A 14395-nucleotide genomic window follows, 5' to 3' on the forward strand; every position below is an offset into this window, starting at 1 on the left:
TGAAGCAACTTTCAGACCAGCAGGCTTGGAGAAGCCCAAGGACATCGTTTCTCTGGGAAGTCACACACAGCCCCGCTGAAGATCTGAGTCCTGAGCCCCATACCTGCCACCTTTGCGCTGCACCTGCTCTGACGCGGGCACCGGGATCTCTGGGACCCACTCCTGATTCTCGGGCCTAGGAAATGCAAACCTGGGACCACGGGACTATCGGAAGGGGGGAGGGCTGCGATAATGGGAATCTTTGGAGGAGGATTTGTGATCACCCTCTCGGGTGGGCGGGGGCGGAGCGGGGCGCTGGCTGCCCGGTGAGCCGCGCTCTCTCCTCCTCGGCGGCTTCCACTCGCTCCGCTGCCTCGGGAGCCCCGCGGCCGGGCCGGGTAAGTGCGGGTGACGGCCGCATTGCTGGCCGGCGCCACCCTCTGCGCCTGGCTCCGGAGCTCGGGCCGTGGGCGCTGCGCGGGCACAGGGGTGGGGGTCCCTGGAGAGGCCCGACTCCGTCGCTACTACGCAGCCGGCGGAGGAGGCACCCCACCCGCGGGCCCCCAAACTGGGTGGAGGAGGAGCGGGAGAGAGACGGGCGGAAGGGCTTGGCGGGTCGGAGAAGCGGGCTTTGGAGCCGGGCCCGGGTCCTGATGTGTGCCCTGCACTGGCTGCCTGCGCAGGGCAGCGTCGTCGTGCCCTCCTGACCAACTGTTCCTCCCGGCCTGCCTTTGGGCACTTGCGTTTCGGGGTGGGGAGGGGGTCGGGGGGAGGGAGGGGGCCGGGGGAGAGGTCTAGGGGTTTGTTAATCCTTGTGCCACCCAGATGCTCAGTGCAGGTCTGCCCTGTTTCAAGCTGCCATGCCCTCTGTGTCTACCCCACTCCCAGTAACTGGCCCGGGCTTATGCCGACCCCCTCTCCCCCCCCCCCACCCCGCGACAGGGCCGGAGTCACCCTACATTTGCATAGTCCTTGGCTCGGTCCCCATGAGAAACAGTGTGTGCTGAATGCTGGCAGCTGGCGTGCCCGCACTCCCATGACTGCCTGGCCAGATGGGTACTTCCAGGCAGGGCGCTCGGTAGGCTCCTGCGTGTGCTGGAGGGAGCTTGGCCCTGCGGGCCCAGTGGCCCGTGTCTGCTTGCCCTTCCTGCACAGGATGTTGACTCCGATGGAAAGCAGGTGGTGAAAGGTCGCAGGCAGATCAGCCTGCATGGGGGATACGCGCAGTGTCCGTGTGTGTGTTTTCTGGAAAGTCCAAAGGCAGGGAGGGCTCAGCCTTGCTGAGCACAAGCCACAAAGGTCTCCTGCACCGGGGCACAGACGGTGGGGCAGGGAGGCCTGGGGAAGAGGCGGCAGTTTCTGAAAGAGCTCAAGCCCACCCCCAGAGGACAGGGTGCCTGTGGAAGGGTCTTGGGGGGAGAAGGAGGGTGGTGTTCCGTCTGCGTGTTTAGTTTGTGGGCAGCTGCATCGAAACGGGAAGCAAAACTGGGGGTAGAGCCTGGAGGCCTGGGTTTGAATCATAACTAGCCTCACTGCCATGGAGTTGAGGCCGGTGCACAGCGGCTCTATAGGACGGGGGCGAGCTGCTCCTGTGGGCTTCTGAGACTAACTGTTTAAGGGAGTAAGAAAGTCGTCTCTTTGTCTCGTGGGGTGATTGGTGGTCGCGAACGGGCAAGGTGCATTTAGCAGCCCAACTTGGAGGCCACTGCTCCCTCAGGGCTCCTGAGTCACAACTTAATGGAGGTTAGTCCATCAGTCACACGGCTCCCTGGACAAGTGGTTCGCCCGTGAAGTGGGAATAGTAACCGCCGTCCGGCCTGCTGACTGATGATAAAGTCCACAGGTGAAACCCACCAGCGAATGAGGCGATCGGCTCCCGTAAAGGTTTGCAGCCTCGGAAATCCAATCACTCATGCCATCGAGTTGATGACAACTTATAAGAACCCCCACCCCTCAAGATAGAACTGCTCCACAGGTTTCTAAGACTGTGACTCATTACGGGAGCAGAAAACCTGGTCTTTCTTCCACAGAGTGGCTGGTGGTTTCGAACTGCAGACCTTGTGGTTAGGAGCCCCAGATAAAACCACTTTGCCACCAGGGCTGGGTTGAAAGGAGTCAGAATCAACTCGATCACCGTGGGTTTGGTTTTGGGGCTTAGTCCTTACCTTAGGGTGGTGGGAGACTCACACTGGCTCGTGCCTCAGAGCCCCGGGGTCATGGTGGTCCCACACTGGGCTGGGAGGTTTCTCGAGTGGGTCACAGCTCAGTTCTTGCCTTCACCCGAGAAAAAATTCACGCCGAAGCCTGTTTGTAATCCAAGTGGGTTTCCATGAAGGACGGGAGAAGTTTTGGGTTTAATAATCTCAAAAGGGTACACGCTATTTCAGAGAAGCGTGCCAAGCCTCGCGGAAGCCGTGCTGGGGCTCACCACTGGACAAGGGCCACCTCGTGGCACTGCGCACCCACATGTGGTGACCTGAGGCCAGAGAGGGTATGGCATGGCCCGAGTGGGCGCTGGGAAGGAAGAGTAAGCAAGAAGAGAGAGTCCCCTCCAAACTGCCACTGACTGGGAGCAGGGTAAAAAGATGATGGCCCTCCTGCCGCCAGGCTCTTTCAAACCTCTGGCTGGGGAGGCATGGGCAGAGTTATTGGTTGACCCCATTGACTGAATTAAGCCCACCTGGGCCTAGTTTGGGCCGCCCAGGTGTATGGTCCACTTGGCTAGGAGGCTTGAATTGGAGCATGCCCAGTTAAGGGGTCCTATGGGGGTTAATGCTCACCTGGTTCTTCTCAACCTCCTCCATGGGGCCTTTGCAGGCATGGGAGACACACACACACACACCACCACCACCACCACCACCTCCCTCGTCCCTTTCTGGCTATCTAAAACAGAGCTGTTAACTCCAAGGCCAACAGTTTGAAACCACCAGCCTCTCCAGGGGAGAAAGATGAAGCTTTCTGTTCTTGTAAAGTTGCAGTCTCAGAAAACCCCAGGGGCCGTTCAACCCTGCCCTATCGGGTCTCTACGAGTGGGCATCCACTCGATGGCAGTGCGTTTGGTTTTTCGGTTGGGGAAAGTGCTTTGTCAGCAGGGAAGCTCTGAGGGCTACTTCCTGGCCTTCCTGTGGGTGCCTAGTCAGCGGTTTGGAGTGGAAGGTGGGTGGCCTGGAACTGTTTGGTTTGTGGATAGCCCTTCCTTTGCTTGCTACTTCCTGTGACACTCGGCATAATAGGAGTGTCTGCCTGGGGGAGGGGGTGGAAGCTTTCCACGCCTGTAAAGAGTTACGTCTGGGAAACCCACAGGGGCAGTTCTACCTGCCCTACAGGATTGCATGAGTTGGAATGGACTCCGTGGTAGGGACCCTATCCCCATGTGAAGGCGTCTCGGTGTGTGAAGTGGTTAGAGGTCTGTGTGCTTCCCAGAGCTTGGGTGTGAATGCTTTCTGAAGCATGAGATCCTTACCTTGACCGTGTGTTTGGTGTCTCAATCACGACCCTGCAACACCTTCAACTCCCCAGAGCCTCCCTCCAGGTGAGCCCAGGGGCCTCACAGCCCCTCATCCCCTCTCCCAACTGGGGCAGCCCGGAGCACACTACCCAGTCAGCAGCCAGGGAGCCAGGAGAGGGAAGGACGCCTCCTTGCGGGTCTGTCTTCTGGCTTACACAGCCTCTCCACCCAGGACGAACCCAGGACCTGGCTGAGGAGTGGAGGAAGGGCCTGGAATGACAAACAGACCGCACTGGCCCACGGAGGCAAGATTGGGGTGGTTTGTAGGCTCCTCCATGGGACTTGTCCCGGAGCCTGCTTTGCGTGTAGCAGTGCCTAGTAACTGTGTGAGAGGCAAGAGCCCAGGCAAGAGAGCCTGAAACACAGAGCCATCCCTTGGCTTGGCTTCCAACCCGCTGTACGGTCCCTCTTCCCCTCTTCAGCGCTGCTTCCTCACTGGCTAAAACAAAAACGGGACATCTGTCCAGAGCACTATTTTTCTCTCCTCCCGTTTCGGTTCCTCAGAGCGTCCTATCCTGACCCCTTGCCAAAGGGGCCTGTGGTGGTTACATAAACTGTTGTCAATTTGTGACTTAAGAGTGAAAGGGTGGGGTTAGCCTGTCAATCAGGTCACAGCTTGATGACCACATTTGGAGGTGCTAAGGAGATAAATAGCTCCCTGAAGGCAGGACCCAGGCCAACTCCCTGGGAGACATTACAGCTGACAAGCCACATGGAGCTATGCTAGGGCCTTGAGCTGGAGGAGCCACGTGGAGACCCCTGCCAGCGCTGAGATGTTTCCACTGCCACTGGATCCACAAGACTTCCCACCCACTGGCCTGTGATCTTCCTGCATTCGGCATCATTGCATGTGTTTCATGAGTCTGAAGAAGACTTTATAGATTGGTATCAGACATATGGGCTAATATCTAATTCATGGACTTGATCTGGACGGGGCTGGGATGTTTTCTTAATGTACAATTACTCTTTATAGAAAGCTCTTTCTTATACACATGAGTCTCTCTGGATTTGTTTCTCCAGTCTACATGGACGAACACAGGGCCGCCTGCCTGTCACAATCACATCACCCTGATCTGTTCCTTTCATAGCACCTACCACCTCCAGCACCTGTGGCTGCCACCCTACCTACCTACCCACCCACCCCCCAGCTCGAGCTCAGAGGAAACACGCGGGGGCGCCTTCTTTGCCCATGCGCTGCTGAATCACCAGCACGTAGAACATAGCAGGTGTTGAGAGCCCTTGTTGCCTTGGTGAGCGAGGGAACACACTACTGAGAGGCAGGTGGAGGCACGCCTTCGCTCATGGAGCTCTTAGGAGTGCTTGAGGGCCAGGAGCAGGCCCAGGGGCCTTCATACCAGTACCTCAGCGTTCGGCTGAGTTATGTTGCCCTTCAGCTGGGATTTCCTGTGAAGGGAGGGTTCTCCCGCCACAGTAAATCCAACTTGAAAGACTTCTGAGGCCTGTGTCGGCTCTGAGTTGAAATCATTATTGCTGCAGCCAGAAACCCAGGAAGGGGCCAGCAGCTCGAGCAGGCATGTCAGACACCCAGCGTGGCTATTCGCCAGGTCATTTCTCCTTGGCTTGAGGCTTCATTGTAGGGTTGGTTTGGCTCAGTGTCATGAGTAGGTGGCCAGGGTTCATCCGGGAATGACTTTGGTGAGGAGAGTCCTACGCCATGTGTGGAACAGCCCCCAGCCTGGGAGCAAGCATTGAACCTTCTGAGGTGGATAAGCCACCCAATGATGGCTGAGAGTTACCTATTAGGTTAGCTATCACTGTCCTCGTCCTCCCTGGAGTGTCCCCAGGCCAACTAGCCAGACGTGCCGCGTGCCCAGCCGATGAAATTCCTCCACCCGATATTTACCACAACCATGTGCCTCCTGGGGTCTCCAAACACGTTTCCATGCCCAGCATTCTCACCTAAGTATCTCTTCCTAGGAATACACTTTTAAATGGCCAAGTGCCCCTGGCATTGCACACGGTGCCCCACCGTGGGGCCCGCGATACCCGCTCACCACTCCGATGACCAAAGCCCGGTGGGGAAGGCGGTCTGCTGGTGTGGCTTGCTTGGATGGTTGAGGAGCTTGCCTATGGAGAGACACGGGCGTGCAGAATGGAATCCCTCGCTCGTCTCCCTGGGACTGTTGACCGTTCCATCTTGCACGTGTCCGCACCTCGGGCTGAGACCCGCTCTGGGTTCCTCAGGTTTGGGATGAGACGGCACCCACCACAGGGCAGGCGGAGTTAGGGGTGAGCAAGCAATTCCTATTGACCAGCACCAGCTGTTAGCCCCAAGAAATACACGAGCACCCTGACCTCAGAGAGTCTGGTCGTTGGAGAGATGAAACTCAGCCCCCAGGAGAGACGAGAGGACAGCTGAGTGCGGACTGCCTGGCGCCCACCCCGGCCACAGCTGGAGCTGAGGGTGGAGCTGGGCGGGCCTGAGGGAAGGCAGCAAGCATTGCATGCCTTTCCAGTCCTCATCAGTCCTCTGGGGGAGTGGTCTCTGGCGCCCAGGGTGCTGTGCATGTGCACACCCGAGCTAAACCTGCCAAGTTTATTGGCGAGGAACCCCAGGGCCCGATGCTTCAGGGACATCTGTTGAAACTAAAACTATGGTCTGAGAAACACAGCTGTGGGGCAGTTTGAGAAAAAGAAATGCTGGGCCCGGCACTGCCGACAGTGATGGCGGTGTAGGTATATAGACGGCACATCTTCCTGTCCGATGTCAGACGCTTGGTCTATCTGTGGGGAGGCCCGAGGCTAGCCAAGCACGCTTTTCCTCCTCCGCGATGCTCTCCAGCAGGCCGCTCCTGAGTTCCCACTTCCACGACTATGGACAGTTTGAAAGCAATGTGGAGGGGCGGGGGGCACGCCTGACTCCCCCAAAGGAGAAGGAGAATCTAACTCCATACAGGACAGTTGACACAAGGCAGAGGGCAGGCCTGCGTCCATCCCCATCTCGCTCCACCTGTTCTTCCGACAGCGCTCTCCTCTACTGAATCCCATAGTCTGCTGTCACGGCCACAGAGAGTTCCAACAATACTCACGATGAAGGGTCTGGGTTCTTGTTTGTTCAGGTTCACAGCGTTTGCAGTCAGGATACAGCTGTTGGCCCACAGGAACCCTTGCCCTCAGCCAGTAGCTAAACCTCCCCCGACTCCTCAGCCTCTCAGCCACGTGGTCCCTTGGCTTCTGCCGTGGTGGCCCAGGAAGCCCGCCTGTGGCTCTGCCTCAGTCCCATGGCTTGGGTGTGGCCCCTCTGTTCTGTCTCGCGGTCTCCAGGCCTCAGCCCCTGGTCTCCGTGCGCCTCTGGCCTCTGCCTCTAGCGCTTCAGACACTGATATCGAACGTGCTCTGTTGGTGGGTCTTCGGACGGGACTGGGCCTTCTCTCTGCATTTCTGAGTTGGCTCTTAGACACAGAGGAGTCGCTTTGATGGAGATATGGCTTTTTAGCTCTCAGCAGCCCACACCCCCAGGAAACAAAGATTGTGACTTGGGTCACTTCCTCGCCAACGGTGGAGACTGAGTCCCACCTTAATCCTACCCCTTAGCAGAAAACTACTCCCTCTGAAATGGGATTATAGCCACAGGTAGGGACAAAATAATCATAATAAAACTAATTGCCATCAAGTCGGTGCCAATGCTTAGCAAGCCCGCAGGACAGGTGAGCACGGCCCCTGTGAGTTTCTGAGACTGTCACTCTTTACCGGAGTAGAAAGCTCCGTCTTTCTCCTGCAGAGCGGCTGGTGATTTTGAACTGCTGACCTTGCGGTCACCAGTCCAACTCATAAGCATTGACACCACAGGCTCCTGCAGGCACAGGTGAAGAGGCCAGCATGTGTACTGCCTCACAATTGGGATTATGGGCAGAAGAGCCATGTTGATTAACTACGTCTCAGAGGGAAGCTGCCCCCTCCCCTTTTCCATGCCCACTAAACACATGGCTCTTTTATAACATTGAGGGGACTTTGCTGCAAAATTCCAAGAATTGAGGGTGTCACAGAGAGTCAAGAAATGTTATGGAAAATGGCCCGGAGGGTGCCTCGTCTGCTTTGAAGTGGTGAGTGGGATTCCAGAAGCCTCTTCGTTGGGAGCATGGGACAACCCCAAAGTGGTTCTCAGCCTTTTCCTGACTTAGAAAAACCACTGCCATCGTCAGTCCCAACTCAGGGGTGGGGTGAGCCTGTGTGAGTCATAGTAAAACAGTGCTGCATTCAGGCTGGGCTTTTTTTTAAATTAAAAGATCATTTTATTGGGGCCTCTTACAGCTCATAACAATCCAGACATCAGTTGTATCCAGTGTATTTCCACATATGTTGCCCTCATTATTTTCTAGACATTTACTTTCTAGTGAGCCCTTGGGATCAGCGCTTTTTTCCCCTCTCCCCACCCCCCTTGTGACCCCTTGATAAATTGTTATTATTATTATTATTAGCTGGTCAGCCTTTTCAAACGTTTTAAAGCCATTATTTCCTGAAAACGGTTTTATTAATTTTGTTGTGGTGGTTCATTCAGCATATTCAGCGAAACATAAGCCAGTTCGGCATTTTTTCACATGGACGATTCAGGGACATTGATTGTGTTAGTCTGGGGACTTTAGAGAAACAAATCCACAGAAACTCATGTATAAGAGAGAGTTTTATATAAAGGTTAGGTGTGCATCAAGAAAACATCCCAACCCAGTGCTGCCCAAGCCCACGAGTCCAACATTAACCAGTACATCCAACACCAACCCACAAAGTCCTCCTCCATCTCACAAAACACACACAATGATGCCGACTGCAGGAGGAAAGCCGAGTCAGTGAACGTGTAAGCATCTCAGCGCTGGCAGGGGTCTCCACACGGCTGCTCCAGCACCCAGGGCTGCATCGGGGTAGGTCCATGTGGCTTCTCCTCAGGGATGTCTTGCAGGAAGTGAGCCTTGCCAGCTGAAGCAGGGAACTGGCTAAGGCAGCTGCACCCTGGTCCAACCATCAGAAAGCAAGAGACCCGAGAACTCAAAAGGGGAGGCTCCCTGAGGCATTGATCCCTCCGCCCTTCAATTAACCCCACATGTGTTTATCGGCCAGGTTGGCGCAATAAACTACCTCATTGATGATATTCTTCCAGTGGTGCAGCCATCCCCCTCTCCCTTTCTGAATCGCTTCTCCCCCCCTTTGCTTTCTCCCTCTGGTCAGGTGCTGTTGTCAATCTGAGCTCATAGAGGTAGCACTGAAGAGAGTATATTTCGCAAGGCAGACTTTCTTTTTTATTGGTTCAGTGAAACTGTTGTTTGCTTTAAGAAGACTTCAGAGAATATTTCTGGTTTAAGGATGAAAGCTGTTCTCAGGGCAATCATTTCAGGGACTCACCCAACCGCCATGACTCTAGGAAGCCTGTAGTCCATGTGAATTGGAAAATTCTGTTCATCAGTTGTCCCCTTTCAATCAGGATTCTCCTGTGGAGTCTTTGATCACAAGTTTCCTGGTCTCCTGGCAAAGGAGGCAGTTAGCCACACCTTCCCTGTCCTCCTTAATGATTCCCCTTCCTCTGTAGCTCCAGGGAAACCAGGAGCAATTTTTGTCCCTTGAAAATGGCTACTTGGAAGCTTTTAAGACCCCAGACACTAATAGCATGCCAGGAAGTAGAACAGAAGCCCTGAATGTGTTCTGAGCTCATAGGCCAGCTAACTAGGCTGTACCTCGAAGCCACGACCATAAACCTCCAAACCAAGCAGACAGATCCCACCCCAAGGGTTTGGTCGGACATAAGCAGCCTCAGTGACATCTCTCTTTTGGTCATTGTGGTAGTTACATAATCTGGTGTCGCCTTGACAGGATTACAAGTGAATGGGGTAGGGTCTGGCCTATCAATCAAGACATAACCAATGAGGCCTCTGTATGGGCACGGCCTTCTCCTGAGAATTCTGGGAACTCCTGCATTTCCTCCTTGGAGGGAGGAGACACTTCTCTCTGCTCACTCCCTGAGAGATGCTTTACTGACAAGACACATGGCACCATGCCCTGGGAGCTGGAGAAGCCACATGGACCTCCCCTGATGCCACCAGACCTCTGAAGCTGGAGAAGCCACGTAGATGCCCTGCCAGTGCTGAGAAACTTACAATGCCACTGGATCCAGAAGACTTCCCACTCACTGGCCTCTGATCCTCCTGCATTCAGCATCATTGCATGTATTTCATGAGTCTGAAGAGAATGTTATAGATTGGTATTGGACATTTGGGCTACTATTGGAGTTACAGACTTGATCTGGACTGGGCTGAGATGTTTTCTCAATATTCAACTGCTCCCGTGTATAAAACTCTTTCTTATACACATATATACCCAGACTAACACACACTCAATGTGAGTTAGTTATTTGTATCTTTGGAACGCCACGCAGCCTTTCCCTTCAGTATATCCAGGTTTCTGCCATCCTGCTTCAGGAACCTTGGTGGTGTACTGGGTTATGAATTAGGCTGCTTGCTGCAAAGTCAGCAGTTCGAAACCACAACTCAGGAGAAGGATGGGGCTTTCTGTTTCATAAAGATTTAGAGTCTCAGAAACCCAGGGGGGAAGTTCTACTGTGTCCTACAGGGTTTCTATGAGTTGGAATCAGTTCAATGGCCGTGAGTTTGGTGGTCTGGGGGACCTTCCTGCTTTAACAGCATATATATATATATATATATATATATATATATATATATATATATATATATAGAGAGAGAGAGAGAGAGAGAGAGAGAGAGAGAGAGAGAGAGAGAGAGAGAGATCTCAGCTTAGGTCATTTATATATATATCAGCTTAGGTCATTGACTAACAGACTAGTGCATTTGAAAAACTCAGAAGAAGAAAAAAAGGAAAGTAGAGACAAGTGCTAACCAGTTTGAGGTTTAGACAAAATTCAGAAGTAAAATGTTCTCAAATATTTCACTTGACTTGGATCAACCATCAATGTCCATGGAGTGGAATCAAAAAAAAATCACAGAATGTATCATTTTGGCCTAATCTGTTGCAAAATATCTTTTTAGTGCTAAAAAGTAAATATGTTACTTTGAGGATCGAGAGACCCCTGGCCCAAGCCGTGGTACCTTCAGATGCCTCATATGCATGCGTGTGGAAACTGGACAATGAATAAGGAAGACCAAAGAATAAAACACGGCCCGGTCCTACACCACCCTCACAAGCGTGCCCCTGTGGCAGCCAAGGTCAATCCATCCTGTCAAGGGTCTTCTTCTTTCCGCCTGCCCCTCTACTTGACCAAACAGGATGCCTTTTTCCATGAATTGGTGACTTCTGGTAACATATCCAAACACGTGAGAGGAGGCCTCACCAGCTGTGGCAGTTACATAATCTGTCAACTTGAGCAAAGGGGTGGGGTCTAGCCTTTCAATCAGGGCATAGCCAAGGAAGCTTCTGGGTGGGCATGGCCTTCTCCTAAGGATTCTGGGAACTCCTGTCTTCCTCCCTGGAGGCAGGACACACACACACTTTCTCTCTGGTCATCTTCCTGCTGACAAGACACATGAAGCCATGCTGATGGAGCCAGAGGCCTGGAGCTGGAGGAGCCACGTGGTGACTCATGCCAGGGCTGATATAATTCCACCGCCACTGGATCCTCAAGACTTTCCACCCACTGGCCAGTGATCTTCCTGCATTCGGCGTCTTTGCATGTGTTGTTCGAGTCTGAAGATTAATTCATAGACAGGTATTGGACATATGGGCTAATATCAGACTTATGGACTTGATCTGGACTGGGCTGGGATGTTTTCTCAATCTACAATTACTCTTTGATATATACCTCTTTCTTATACACACATAAGTGTCTGTGGATTTGTTTCTCACGTCAACCCAGACTAACACACCATCCTTGCCTCTAAGGAGCATTCTGGCTGTACTTCTTCCCAGACAGATTGGTTTGTTGTTTTGCCAGTCCATGGAACGTTCCGTATTCTTTGCCAGCACCGTAATTCCAAGGCATTGATTCTTGTCTCGTCTCCCTTACCCAGTGCTCAACTTCACATGCACATGAGGATATTGAAAATACCATGACTCGGGTCACGGGTACTTTATTCCTCAAAGTGACCTCCTTGCTCTTATACACTCTAAAGAGTAGCAGATTTGTCCATTGTAATGTGTCGCTTGATCTCTTGACTACTTCCAGGAGCATTGATTGTGGATCCGAGCAAAATGCGATCCTTGGCATCTTCAGCCTTTCTCTGTTTATCACGATGCTCCCTCTCACTCCATTTGGGGGATTGCTGTTTCTTTCCATCAAGTTGTAACCCAGCAAAGGCCGCAGTGAGGTGGGGTCAGCTGCATGCCACAGGTTGTTAATAAGCCTTCCTCCAATCTGATGTCATGTTTTCCTTCCTAAAATCCACTTCTTTGATGATTTGCTCAGCACATAAATTGAGTAAGTATGGTGGGAAGGCAACCCTGACTCACACCTTTGTTGACTTTAAACTGTATAAGTCCTGGGAACGGTAAACAAGAAAGATGGGGGTCAAAGAAACCCCACCTCCTGCCGTTGTTTTGTTTTCATTTTGATGTAAAAAGAAGTGGATTAGAAAAAGTCCTGATTGAAGTTAGTAGTTTGAGCACAGAAAACCAAACTCCACTGCCCCCAATTCTATATAAGGGTTCTGAGGTTTCCCAGGCTGTAAGTCTTTATAGTAACAGATAGCCTCATCTTTCACCCGCAGAACAGCTGGTGGATTTGAACCAGCAACCTCTTGGGTAGTACTCCAAAGCTGAATGAACTACGAGGACTCTATGGAGCTTCCAAGGCTGTAGATCTTTACAGAAGCAAATAGCGGGTTCAAACCACTGACTTTGTGATTAGCCGTCTGTCTATGCTTGACGGATTGCCTTACCGGAGGACCCAAATCCTAACCCAGCTCACTGCCATCAAGTCGATTCTGACTTCATAGCGACCCTATGTAAGGTTTTCAAATCTAAATCTTGATGGGAGCAGCTAGCCTGTGCTTTCTCCCCTGAAGAGGGGGTGTGAGTTTGAATCACCAACTTCAGGGTGACCAGTCCAACACCTGCCCAGCAGCACCTCTAGTTACAGTGAGGCTGATCAAGGGCAGAGGAGGGGGGAGAAGAGAAGAGCAACCATTAGCTAATCTTAACAGGAGTGAATGAACCCAGGCTTCCCTTTACGGAGTCAGTGGTGGCATCTAGCCACAAGGCGCCCTGTGGCCCTCCACATACCTGCAACCAGGATACCTTTTGAAATTTAAGTTGAGTAAGGTTGGCTTCAAAACAGGAAAGAAAAGATTAGCACTTTAAGTTAAAAAGACAACTGGTGGTATTAACATTTGATCAGGAACTCTTTTTACGGTCCTGTTGGGTTTCATGGGTAAGAAAAACCTTAAGCGCAATGTCAGATGTCCATGATCCGTTTTTCTCTTCAACGGTGGATGTTTTCTGAATCCCGTATGGTAGATGCATGACGGGCTGGAACATGGTCTCTAAGGGGTGTTGTGTTAGGCTGGGTTGACTAGAGCAATTCAGCAACATTCCTGTATGTGGAAGAAAGAGCTTTATATCAAGGAGTAATTATACATCAATAAAACAACCCAGCCCAGTCCAACTCAAGTTCGTTAAGTCCGATACTAGTCCCTAAGTCCCTCTCCAGACTCGCGTGGCCACATACAGTGACGCAGAATGCAGGACCATCACAGCCTTTGGGTGCAGAGTCCCAGGGACCCAATGGTGGTGGCTCTGGGAGCTCTCCAAGTGACCCAGTAACAGGAAGGTGAAGGCAGAGAGAGAGAGAGAGAGAGAGAGAGACAGTTCCCAGGACCCTGCTTATGAGAAGGCCACACCCACAGAGGCATCATCAGTCTGTGACCTGATTGACAGGGTGGAGACTCCACCCCTACACTTGATTTATCAAGTTGACTCGAAATTATCTAACTATCACGGATGCCAACTGCTTTTGTATGACCTGCAAGCTTAGAGTAGTTGGAATCCCAAACCAGTACCCGGGAAGAACGTGGGACAGAGACCACATGTGGTCCTGGAGCTGTATGAGAAACACTGGCCAGTCCCTAACCACTCCAGCATCAGCCGCAGAGGGTGACCAGCTAAGCAGCGTGATGGCTCTCAGGGCCGCCCTCTCAGATACCCCACCCCATTCGCACCTGCAGTTTGAGAATCAGGTTGGTTGCTTTGTTTTCTTGTCTTAGAGTTCTCCAGGTGATCCTAAGGAGCATGGGTGATGCACACGTTAACCACTTGACTGCTAACCTAAAGGTCAGCGGGTCAAACCCACCAGCCACTCCATGAGGGAAATAAAGGCCTGGTGACCAGCTCCCATAAGATCTACAGTCTTGGAAGCCCCACGGGACACTCCCATCCTGTCACCTAGGGCTCTCCTGAGTCAGAAGTGACTTGGGGGGTCACACAGCCACATCATCAGCAGGTGCTCCTAATGCTGACTGAAGTTGCGGAGCACCATTCCTGGTGGTCTTTCTCACAGGGAGTTCAGTACCTGCAGCATCCAGTTACCCAGGAGCTTGTTAGAAATCAGGATCTCCGGCCTTGGGGGACTGCATCCCCTACAAGACAGCCAGATTATGTCATTCCATAACCACCAGCCATAGGCCATGCCACAGTGGCCCAACTACATCTTACATAACTGCAAACCCCCCGGCAAATCCTGGCCTAGCCAAATGACCACATCACCTCAACCGCCTCGGTCAGCAGCACTCTCGCCTCACACCTCAGCTGGTGTTACTGCCAGACATGCACCATAACCGCGCAAAATAGATTTTTTTAATGTACTAGTGTCCAAATAACTATGAGATAATGAAGTAATGAATAAGTGAGGAGTTAGTGCAATCATTTTAGTGCTGGCCCTTGTTTGGGGGTTTTGTTTTGAAATCATTTTATTGGGGGCTCCTATAGCTCTTATAA

General features: G+C 52.3%; 1 protein-coding gene across 1 annotated transcript in view; it reads left to right on the plus strand.

Moving 5' to 3' along the window:
• Positions 1 to 268: 268 nt before the first annotated feature.
• The window catches only part of TSPAN11 (tetraspanin 11), a 95368-nt gene continuing 81241 nt past the window's right edge, over positions 269 to 14395 (plus strand). Inside the window, exon 1 of the mRNA XM_075552201.1 lies at positions 269 to 377. The gene's annotated coding sequence lies outside the window, so the exon portion shown is untranslated. The remainder of the gene's footprint in view (positions 378 to 14395) is intronic.

This window comes from Tenrec ecaudatus, chromosome 6 (genome assembly GCF_050624435.1).
Source record: "Tenrec ecaudatus isolate mTenEca1 chromosome 6, mTenEca1.hap1, whole genome shotgun sequence".
NCBI classification, from domain to species: Eukaryota; Metazoa; Chordata; class Mammalia; order Afrosoricida; family Tenrecidae; genus Tenrec; species Tenrec ecaudatus.